Genomic DNA, 11,184 nt, shown 5'->3' on the forward strand with positions numbered 1-11,184 from the left:
GTGGGGCTTTCCAGCCGCTGGTGACCCCTTGGCAGCACGTGGGGGTTTGGGGAGAGGCCAGAGGGCTCTGGGGTCACTTCAGGGCAGCTTTGCTGTGTTGGAGCTCCCAGCTTGGCCAGGCTGACTCTGCAGCACGGGCCAGACCTCAGGGAGTTCAAAGTCAGCGTTGTCCTGTGGGTTTTGCCATGAGCAGAGCAGCCCCTCTGCGTTCTGCTGTCACTGTTGGAAAGCTGCAGTTCCATCCACGGGAGCCTTTGCAGTCAAAGGGAGCAAAGCCCACCCCAGTGGGAGAGAAGCTTTTCCTGGTTAGACAACAACTCCCTCAAATTCCTCATTTTGCAAGGAACAAAGCAAAAATTCTCTTTAATCCGTTGGTAAACTGTGAGTCCTTAGTTAGAGGTGATCTCTGCAGGTTGATCTGAGGCTTTTTGGGGTGCCACAATCCTTGCTGTCCATGGCAGAGAACCCAGACTGTGAGCAGGGAAAAAAATTAATCCAGGTCCAGCAGTGTGACCTCTGGGTCAGCCCTGAGTTCCATCCCAGGTGCAGATCCAGCCCTGAGCTCCATCCCAGGGCAGATCCAGCCCTGGGCTCCATCCCAGGTGCAGATCCAGCCTGGGGAGGTGCTGGGGGAGGCTGCCTGACTCAGAGCTCCTGCACTCACCCCCATCCATCCCCTGGCTGTTGTTTACCTCCCTCTCCCTCCCTTTTGTGCTGGGGTAATGCTGCTCTCCTGCCTCCCCCGGGGAGGTTCCAGGGGCGTGCTGATGGCTGGGAAGTTGTTGGAGCTTGGCATGGCAGGAGCCCTGGTGGCTGTCATTAGTGCTGGTGATGCTGCTGCTGCTAATTACCGAGCTGCTGGGAAACTCCCCTTGGGAGGAGGCGGAGGGGAGGCAGGGAGCAGGGCATGGAGAGGAGCCTGTCCCTCCTGGCAGCTCCGTGGGGCCTGAGAGGAGGGCTCAGCCTGCAGGAGAAGCCGTGGGGATGCTGGCATGGATGGAGGCAGCCATGGCCCAGCTGCTGAGGAAGGTAGGAGAGCGTGGCAGGGCAGGTGTGACCTTGGTCACTGGGGCTCTTGGGTCAGGGAAGAGACGAGGCTCTGACTCCATGTTTCAGAGGGATTGATTTATTATTTTATGATATATATTACATTAAAACTATACTAAAAGAATAGAAGAAAAGGTTCTCATCAGAAGGCCAGCTAAGAATAGAATAGCAAAGAATGATAACAAAGGTTTGTGGCTCAGCTCTCTGTCCGAACCAGCTCACTGTGATTGGCCATTAATTACAAACAACCACATGAGACCAATCACAGACCCACCTGTTGCATTCCACAGCAGCAGATAATCAATGTTTACATTTTGTTCCTGAGGCCTCTCAACTTCTCAGGAGGAAAAATCCTAAGGAAAGGATTTTCCATAAAAGATGTCTGTGACACCCCTGGGCCTCACACCTGCCTGCCACCCTCTGCAGGAGGCTGCTGGTGAATGTGCTGCTCCTGACCCTGCTGGGGCAGGCAGGGCCTTCCTGACCCTGCCAGAGTGGGAGATTTCCCAGCCATGGCTGGTGGCACTTGCCGGGGAAGGACCAGCCCTGGCCTGGTGGGGATGAGCAAGGCCAGGTCCTGTTCACCTGGAGCCCAGGTGTGCAGCTCCCCTGGGGATGCTCTGAGTGCCCTGAGGAGGATTTGGTGTAGGAGAAGCTGATGAGGGTGAGGTGCTTTTGGTCACATTTTTGCTCTGGTGCAGCAGAGCCCTGGGCAGAAGTGGCTGCATTAAAGCTCTGTCCCTGCAGCTGTGGGCAGGCAGAGCCAAGTCCCTCCAAATCCCTCCCTGGGACTCGTGCAGTGCACACCTTTCTGAGTTTCCTCTCTTTTACAATGAACATCAAAGCAGGGGTTTTGTACGACATGAAACTTGCAGACATCAAAGGCCTGCTCATAAATTTAACCCCTCTCTCCACTGTGCTGAAGGTCAGAATGCTCCAGGCTGGCTTTGACTCGGTAGCAGATGTGTTTTAGGGGGTTATTAGGAGGTTACTGGAAGGATGGGATTTTTCTAACACTTCAGAAATATCAGAGACTGTGTCCCTCACCCTTCTCTGTGCAGAATGGGGAGGGCCCATGGAGGAAAGGGGCTGTGTGTTCTGGAAAAGACTTCCTGGGGACCTGCCCCAGTTCTGGGCCTGTGTTTGAGGTCAGTGGGACCGAGCATCAGCCAGGACTCAAGGGTTAAATCAATTTATTGTGTCAAGGTCCAACAGCTGGAACAAAACCCATGGAGCAAGGTAAGGATCAAACCCACCCCTGTCAGGGTCTGTGCTCTGGAAATCCCTGATCCTCAGGACTCTCCCCTTCCAGGGAGTGACTCCTCACCCTGCAGAGCTGTCCCCAGCCTGTCCTCAGCCAGGCCCATTTATAGGCAGGGGCCAGAGGAGCTGTGTGTGACTGCAGTGATGACTTGCAGGGATGGTTGCTGATGTGTTTAGACACTGAGCGATTTTCAAGCACTCTGCATCTCCAAACATTCCCTGGGACAAATGTTTTTATAAGGCCTTTTTTATGATGACAGTGAGAGGCAGCCATAAAAGAAAGGAATTTTTTGTAGGTCATGCATCCCCACCCCAGAGGCAGGCTGCCAGAGTTGTTTTGGTGGTTTTCTGTCCCAGGATTTATTGGGGGATTGTTGGTTGCAGGATGCTCGTGGTTGACCCTCTGAGGGTCAGCCCTGGGGGCAGTGGCAGGGAGCAGATCTGGAGGGTTCTGCCTGTCCCTGCTGAATCAGGGCTTGTCCAGGCAGCTCTGGGCTGTCAGGTGTCCCCATCCCTCCCCTGGCACTTCTCTGGGAGCTGCAGAATGGCCTGGGTGAGTGCAGGGATGTGTCAGCCTTGGGGGCTGCTCATTTCCCTCCTTTCCCTGCTTGCCTTGTGCTGTTTGAGGGGAGATTGGCACTTCCCCAATTCCCTCTGGGGCTGGGATGTGGGGTTTGCACCAGGCAGCCTTCACTGCATCCTCCCTGCTTGAACACCAGCTTGGTCCCTGCTCCATCTCCCTGGTGTGCATGGCACAGCACAGGGGCAGTGCAGATCACACCCTCCTCACCCACAGCCCCCCTTTGCTCAGCTGCAGGTCTGTAATTATGCCATTAGTGCTGGTCAGACTTTGTGCTGTGAACGTGCTCTGAGAGGAAGGGAGAAGCCAGAGCCAGGCAGAGAGCAAAGGCAGCTGCTGCTAAATTTAAGACTGTTCCTATGACACCTGGAGGCTGCTGTGGTGGTGTCAGTCCTCTTGGAAGTGAGCAGGTAAACACAGAGCCTTGTTCTCAGAGTGCTTTATCTGCCTGTTCAGCTGCTGGGACCTTCCAAAGTGCTCGGGGCAGGGAGGCTGTGCTGGTTCCTGGATGTGCAGGAAAACCTGGAGAGCTCCAGCCTGACAGGTATGGGGAGGCTCTGCCAGCGCTTTGGGCTCCTGGGAGAAGCAGCCAGGGGCGTCTCCCCAGAGTCAGCTTAGGTTGTCTGACCTGTCTTTCTCTCCGAGTCTCTCTGTTGAGCTGTAGGGTTCTCTCATCTCCTGTTGTGTGGCTCGGGTGGGCTCCTTGCACAAGCCAGGAGAGGTCTGAGAACTGCTCCCCCAGATCTGGAGGTGCAGCACAGCCAGAGCTCTCAGGAGTTCTGCAGAGCCCTGACAGTAATTCTTCTGGGGGACTTTGGTCACAGGAGGCAGGGAAATAAACGTGGGGATGGAAAAGCTCTGCAAAAAGTGGCTGCAGGAGAAGGTGGGGGGAGGCAGCAGCGTTTTCTGGCTTCTGCTGCCTCTGCTGCATTCGTTGCCTCAGAGGCAAATTATCAGTTTCTTCCTTGAATATGAACAGCTGCCAGGTAATGAATTCCCCCTCTCTGTTTTATAATGGCATTAAAATTGGGATTTGCCTTAGTTTTCTCTGTAATTATCCAATGAGCCTGTGTGAGTGAGAGGGAGGCAGGGCAGAGCTGGCTCTGCTGCAGGCGAGTGTCGTGCCTGGGGGATGGAACTTGGGAATGGCCCTTCCTGAGGGGCAGATCCAAGGGATTGAATTTAGGATTGACCCTTCCTGAGGGGCAGATCCAGGATTTGAATTCCAGGGATTGAATTTGGGAATGGCCCTTCCTGAGGGGCAGATGCAAGGGATTGAATTTGGGAATGGCCCTTCCTGAGGGACAGATCCAAGATTTGAATTCCAGGGATTGAACTTGGGAATGGCCCTTCCTGAAGGGCAGATCTAGGATTTGAATTTAGGAATGGCCCTGGGAATGCCCCCCTTCCTGAGGGGCAGATCCAGGATTTGAATTCCAGGGATCGAATTTGGGAATGGCCCTTCCTGAGTGGCAGATGCAAGGGATTGAATTTGGGAATGACCTTTCGTGAGAAAGCAGGAAATTTCCATGTGCTCCCTGGGGCAGGGCTGGTGTTGGCAGGGCAGTGTCTGTTTGGGCTGCAGGGAGCACTGTCCCTGCTCTCCCTGGCTTTGGGATATTTCTGTTGCTTGCACTCCCTCTTTCTGTGTTTTCCCTCCTCCCAGGCTGAGGTCAGGGAGGGAGATGGGAGGCAGGATTTGCACAAGGCTGTGCCTGTGCCTCAGCCACGCTCAGGGCACAGAGCCAGGGCTGTGCCACCTGCAGGAGGCTGTCCAAGCCCTGGCATCTGCAGGGGTGGCACCAAGGACACCCAGGCTCTGGGTGTTTCTCTGGTTCAGCATCAGGGACTTCATATTCCAGCTCTGGGGCTGGAAAACTGTGAGGAAAAGCCTCTTAGCAGAGGAATCTGCTCTAGGAAAGAGGTAAAAGCTGAGCTGGTTGTCCAGGGCCACCCAGCAGAGTCGTGTTGGAGGTCTGAAGGTCGATGAGCCAGGCTGGAGGTGACAAACCAAGCTCCCCAAATCCATTCTTGACTCACTGTAACTGAGTTTGCAGTTATTGGCACTTTGAAACCCTAATTGAGGTCTGCTTTCCTCCTTGCACAACCTCTCCTCCCGGCAAACTGTCAGCCATCAAGTGGGATGAGACAGTAAAAGAGATGTTACACTCACCATTTCCTAGAAACTGTCACTTTAAAGGGAACAGCACAGGGAAAAGGATGAATTGAAGCCAAACCCAAAGCGATAAGCCTCCAAATGTTTGATTTCCCTCAAAATCTGGAACCTTTCATTCCTTTCTTGGGTCTCTGCTGTGCCTGGGGCACCTTGTACCTTCACTCTTCTGGCCTCTGGCATTTATTGAACTTCACATGGCAGAAGAGCTTAAAAAATATCATAGCCCAGGTTCTCTTTGGATGTAAATCAGCCTAATTGGGCTTAAATCCCTGGAGCTGAGGTGACACCAGATGACAAGGGGGCCTCTGGTGACTCGGGGCTGTGTTTGATTTTCTTGCACAGCCATCCCTGAGCTCCCAGCTGTGGCTGGGGGAGTCTGGCATGGATGGGTCCAGCAGGTCCCTGTGCTGGATGGGCTCATGGTCTGGCTGTGCTTGCTGGAGCTACCTAAAGAATCCTTTCTATACCAATAACTTGTGTTTCTCTTTCTGTAAATTCTATTGAAACCCAGGAAAGCTGCTGCTGTTTTATTTCTGGGTTTCACTGGAGGACAGAGCTGTACAACCAGACCAGTTCTGTCTGAGCCTTGTCTTTGATTGTGGCTGTTTTCAGTTCCTGAGCACTGGAGGCTCCCCCAGAGGACACAAACACAGCACAGCCTTGGGGCAGGTTTGGGTTTTTTCTGTTATTGCCCAGTTTTGGGGAGGCCAGATCACCCCCAGAGAGCAGCCAGTGGAGCATCCTGCCCAGAGGCCACCCTGCTGCCTTCCCTGGCACAGGCAGCTCCATCCCTGCAGTTTGTGGGCAGGCAGGAGGGCTCAAGGAGGCAGTGACTCCTCAGGGGACGGGTTGTTCCTGAAGTCACTGCTTTAGGATAGACACTGTCCCATCAATGCAATCCTCTCCTCTGGATTTAGGGGGGCCTTGGGGCGAGCAGAGGCTTTGGGGTCTCCCTGAGCTGTCCTTGCCTCTGCACTTGGGCAGGGTGCAGGAGACTGAGGCTGAGGCTCCTCCATGGCTGCAGGAGAAGGATGGGAATCCATAAATCCCAGGAGGGTTTGGGGGCTGTTTCCTGATAAAACCTGCAGTGACAGCAGAGAGGTTCCCCTGTTCCCAGATGGGTGTGAAGGCAGCCGAGGGGGGCAGAACTAGAGGTGCAGGCAGCAATTCCCAGTGGACAGAAGGTGTTCCTGGACAGCTGGACAGAAGGTGTCCCTGGTTTGGGCTCTGGCTGCAGGCTGGGCACAGCCTGTGTCAGGTTAATGTGGCCTCTGCTCACACCTCACCTTCAGCATCCACATGTTCCATTAGCTGTGCTATTTTAAAGCCTCCCTAGGCAGTTAACACCAATTAATCTAAAAAAGCCCAAGGAATGGTTTTTCAGAGCCCCTGGCTCCTTCCCCTTCCCCAGAAGCCCTGGCAGAGCTGAGCCCACTGAGGGCTCTGAGTGCAGGGGTGGCTGGAGATGCTCCTCTGGGGAGATGTGCAGTTAGAGCAGGGCCCCAAACCATCCCATGGATCCAACTTTTCCAGCCTGGATGGTACTGTTTGTGCCACAGGGGAAGTTCCAGCTCCCTGCAGTGCAGGGCACTCAGTGCAGCCCTGTCTGGGAGCCAGCAGAGCCAGGCTCTGCGTGTCCCTGGGTGCAGGAGGTGCCACTCCCTGGGACCTGCAGGAAAGTCCCAGGAGGATTTTTTGCCTGTGTCTAAAGCCACTTGAATCCCTGTGTTCCCTGGAGCAAACCCCAAAGAGGGTGTAGTTCCATCCTGCCCTTTGCAGCAGCAGGTACCAGAGCAGGAGATGCTTTTGCCTGATAGGAGAAGCTGCTCCTGCCTTCGCGTGTGATTTTTGTCTTGCCTGTTTCAGCTCTCCTGAGCAGGTCAGACAGACCATGGGTGCAGTGGCAAACCCACAGGCAGCAGCCCCAGCAGGGCCAGGATTTCGTGTTTTGTGGGGTGCCTTGCACAACAAAGCCTTGATCTGGAACGCGGCCTTCAGGCGTTTCTGGGCTGGGAGTAAATAATAATTAACATCTGGGTGTGTGCTGAGCAGGGCTGTTTATGTGCAGGCTGGATGTGTTATGGGTGTGCACAGCTCCACTTCCCCCGTCCCCACCACCCCTGAGGAAGGTGCTGCATCTGCTCGGCTCCCTCTGAAAACCTCGCTGTGCTCAGAGCCAAGTAGGTGTCTAAATAAAAGTCTGATTCAAGGAAGCAGCACAGTTTTGGCAATCCAGAGACGAGCAGGCTTTTTTTGCAAAGCATTTTCAAAGCAAACTGTCAGGAGGTTCCAGTGTGTGCAAGGGATGGGGAGAGCAGCTGGAGCATGGATTGTCTCCATCACTGAAGAGGAGCTCACCTGCCCTGCTCCGTGGGGCTTGGAGTGGGGAGGTGGATAGAGAAAGTGCTCTATATATTAACCTTGTGCTAATTAACCAGGAATATGGGTTATACCCTTTCAAGCAACGGAGTTATTTCAGTTTAGCAAATTAGTGCTGCTCAGCTGAGACTCCACGGCTGAGCATGGTCCTGGTTTCCCCCTCTCCAAGTGCAGGATCAGCCACTGCAGTGAGTTGTAGCCAAAACTCTGTGTTTTACTGTTTTGGGTGTGTGCTGGTGTGCACAGCCAGGTACCACTGCCCTGGTGAGAGCTACACCCCAAAAACTTACTGCTTGTTGTCATCCACCTCCAGCCTGAGCTGTTCCAAGCAGTAGCTCAGGTTCACTCTCAGTTTTGGTGTTTAAGGGATCCCCCCGGTTTTTGATGGGCCATTCTGACCTCTGTAGCCACTCATCTTCTCCAGAGACTGACCTGGAGTGAGAATGCTCCTACTTTGTGTCCTTGGCTAGTAAAACAAGCTCCAGGTGCTAAATCCAGGCTGGTGTGTTTGTGTTAAATAGTGCCAGGGAAGCCCAGCCTGGCGTGGTAAATGCTGCCAAAATCCACGTGGAAAAGTTGCTACATTAACTGCAGAGGATTGTGTGAATAGACAGAAGAGAAACCAGGAGTAATCCCCCTGGTGTCAGCAGTGAGGGCTGGACTGACCTGTGATCCCAGGACAGGTTGTTGTGTAGCTGAGGAAAAAGAGTAAATCCCGTGTTAGTGTGGCTGTGGCACAAAGTGGCCCGGTCTGGTCTCGGTGGCAGTGGCTCCCAGACAGATCAGAGGTGTCAGTAACACCTGGGGCAGACACCCCCGGGGCTCCCTCCAGATGCAATCAGCAGTGATATTGTCACCTGCAGTGAGGCTCAGCCCTGTGCTTGAGCCCGTGTGGCAGCAGGGCACGGTCCCAACAGGTCAGCCCTGACTGCATTTCGGAAGGAGGGAGCGTGGGTGAGTTATTTTGATTTTGTTTGGAACAATAAAACCCGAGTTATTTGAAATCTTAACAACAGAACCAGCTTTTAGCACCGGCGTTTATAGGGATGAGTGGGCGAGTTGTTTAAAGGGAAAAAAATCTTTGAAAAGTGTCCAAGTGAGGGTGATAATTTCATGCTCCAAGGGAAGCGTGTGCACGTCCTGGGGCTGGGCAGGGTGTGGACGGGCTGTGCCAGGGCTGGGCACAGCACAGTGCAGGGCACACGTGTGCCCAGGGCACGCTCAGCTCCTGAGCTCCAGCCTGAAGTGGTAGGTGGTGTCTCTGCAGATCACAGATGTCTCGCTCGTTATTCTTTGCTGCATCCTAAACTCAGAGGGAAGATGTCATTTCCTCATGTTGTTCCAAGCACCTCTCCCCCTCTGTTATCCCCCTTTTCCGCCTGTTCCAGCTGCAGGTTCCCCTTTCAGAGCTCTCCAAAGGCAGCTCAGCTCTTCAGATCAGGGGCAGGGTCCCGGTCCTGGTTCATTCCCTGTTCATGGTCCCTCTCTGTTCATGGTCCCTCTCTGTCCATGGATCCCTGATCTCAGCCCCAGTGGGAACAGGGCTGCAGCACCAGCACTGAGCTCACAGGAGCTGTGGCTGTGCCCTCCCTCACCCTTCTCTTCCTCTTCAGTCAGGGCCAGGTACTGAGCCAGGTATCCTGATCTCAGGTCCCACACAGTTTCCATATTTCTCTGGAAAATACTGGGTGGCTCCTGGAAATGAATTTACTGGTGTGGAACAGCATGGGCAGTTCCCCAAAGCTGCATTTTTTGTTCAGGTTAAAGCGATTTCCTACTTTTGCAGTGAAAAATGAGAATGAAGGACAAGTGTGGACAGAGCCAAGAGTTCCAATGGGGCTCTGTCCCCATTTTGCCCCTTTGGAAAAGTGATTTTCTTCCCAGTGCCCCCTTTCATTGTCAGTAAATTCCCATCTCACAAACGTGAGAGCAGCTCTTTGGCTGCTGCGTGGCATTTCCATCTTTCCCTGTTTAAAACCCTGTTGCAATTAGAAATTTCCCTCAGTCGAGCAGTGTTACATTTAAATCAAGATATGCTTATCGCTGAGCAGCCTAGGCTCTTGCAATAAGACAAAAAAACCACACATATCTAATAATATGAGGAGCAAGAGGACCATCAGGAGCTAAAAATGGTCCTTCAGTATTTTGGTGCTTTAAATCCAAGCGAGCAGAGTGTGTCTGTGTGTGCACAGTGCTGCCTGTGCCCGCGGAGCCGAGCGTGTTTGCAGATGTAGTTTGGGAGAATCGATCCCGATCTATTTTTAAGGTGAAGTGAGTGTGGCGGGTGGGAGGTGAGGAGGTGGAAGGGAAGCTAAATATTCACGTAGCTGCACTGTGTGTTTAAGAGCATCATCTAATAACGGGAGGATCGTGGCAGCGAGGTGAGGGAGCCGGCAGCGATCTCTGGAGCCTCCCCGTCGTGCCAGGGCTCCGGGGGGGAGGTGGCAGCGGGGCTGTCGCTTTAAACCTCGGCTCGCACCCAGCGGGTCCCTGCAGCGGGCACACAAACCCCGCTGGGCACACAAACCCCGCTCGGCACAAACCCGGCACAGCCTCGGAGCATCCAGCGCTGCTGCCCGCGGACATGTGAGAGCCGGAGCCGCCCGCTGAGGTCAGTGAGGGAAACGGGGGTTTGTCTGTCCGTGTGTCCGTCTTCCTCTGGAATGAGAGCATCGGGAGGAGGAGGTGGATGCAGAGACACGGAGGATTCGCTCGGGCCGGGATGTGCCGTGTGTGCGCTCGGGGGTTTGAAGTTTTCAGGTAGCTCCGGTGTGAACTTTTTATTGTTAATATTGCTGGAGCTCAGGCTGCTCGGTGCGCTGTGTGTCACTGCACGGGGGGGGCGGAGGGTCCCTGAGCCCGACAGTGCTCGCGGGGACACGGGGTGTCTGTCTGTCTGTCCGTCTGTCACCCACGGGGGGATTGGCACGGAAAGGGAAGCGCTGTCCTGAGCAAAGACCGGGGAGTTTTACAGCTCTGCTGCCTGTCCTGAGCCAAGACTGGGAGCATTTTACAGCTCTGCTGCCTCTGGAGCTCAGAGGACTGGGGACTCCAGCCCGGGGACAGGGACAGCCCCGCTCCGGAGCGCAGGGACGCTTCTCCAGGCATTTCAGCTCCTGGTAAAACAGGCTGTGGATTCCAGCCAGGGATTTCCTTCCACTCCTCTCCTCCAGCCCCCGCTTGCCTCTCTGCAAACCTCCCCCTCAGAGCCTTTCTGCAGGTGAGGCTGGGAAGTTCAGTGCCTGGTGGTTTTGGGGTTTGAGGCTGTGGCTGTGCCAGAGGCGCAGCCCCCACAGTGAGTTCTGCAGGGCGAGGTGTGGGGTGGTGCAGGATAAAGAAAAGCTGCGTGCAGGGGGCTGACAGACTGACAGACAGCCCTGCATGAGGTGCTCCTGGCACTGGTGGTCACCAGCAGCACCAGCCCTGCTCCTGCCTGGAGATTTTGAGGTCGGCTGCCTTGCAAAGAGCAGAGGTAAGGAGTGGTGACATGTGTGGCTCACAGGGGAGAGGCAGATAGGGCAGGGCATGTGGGCACAGAGGTGTGGGAATGGAGAACTGCCAGGGCAGGTAAGCGCCTGCTTCGCAAGGGCACGGATCTCCAAGGACTGTCCACAGGGGAGAACTTGGTCCTGGGGACTGCTTGCTGGCTCTGTTACTGTGGGACAGGGTCAGGTCACTTCATCTCCAGGCTGTGTCCTTGCTGAGATGAGGTGGAATTTTGGTGGACACGTTTGAATGC

The 11,184-nt window shown here is 54.5% G+C and overlaps 1 protein-coding gene across 5 annotated transcripts in view; it reads left to right on the forward strand.

Moving 5' to 3' along the window:
- GPSM1 (G protein signaling modulator 1) overlaps positions 1-11,184 on the forward strand; it is a 45,046-nt gene that overhangs the window by 25,404 nt on the left and 8,458 nt on the right. The window contains exon 1 of one of the 5 annotated variants that reach the window (XM_031057339.1): positions 9,953-10,056. The exons of the other annotated variants lie outside the window; for them this stretch is intronic. The gene's annotated coding sequence lies outside the window, so the exon portion shown is untranslated. Of the gene's footprint in view, positions 1-9,952; positions 10,057-11,184 lie in introns of those variants that run through there. 5 annotated transcript variants of the gene reach the window in all.

This window comes from Geospiza fortis, unplaced genomic scaffold (assembly GCF_000277835.1).
Source record: "Geospiza fortis unplaced genomic scaffold, GeoFor_1.0 scaffold27, whole genome shotgun sequence".
In the NCBI taxonomy this organism is placed as follows: domain Eukaryota; kingdom Metazoa; phylum Chordata; class Aves; order Passeriformes; family Thraupidae; genus Geospiza; species Geospiza fortis.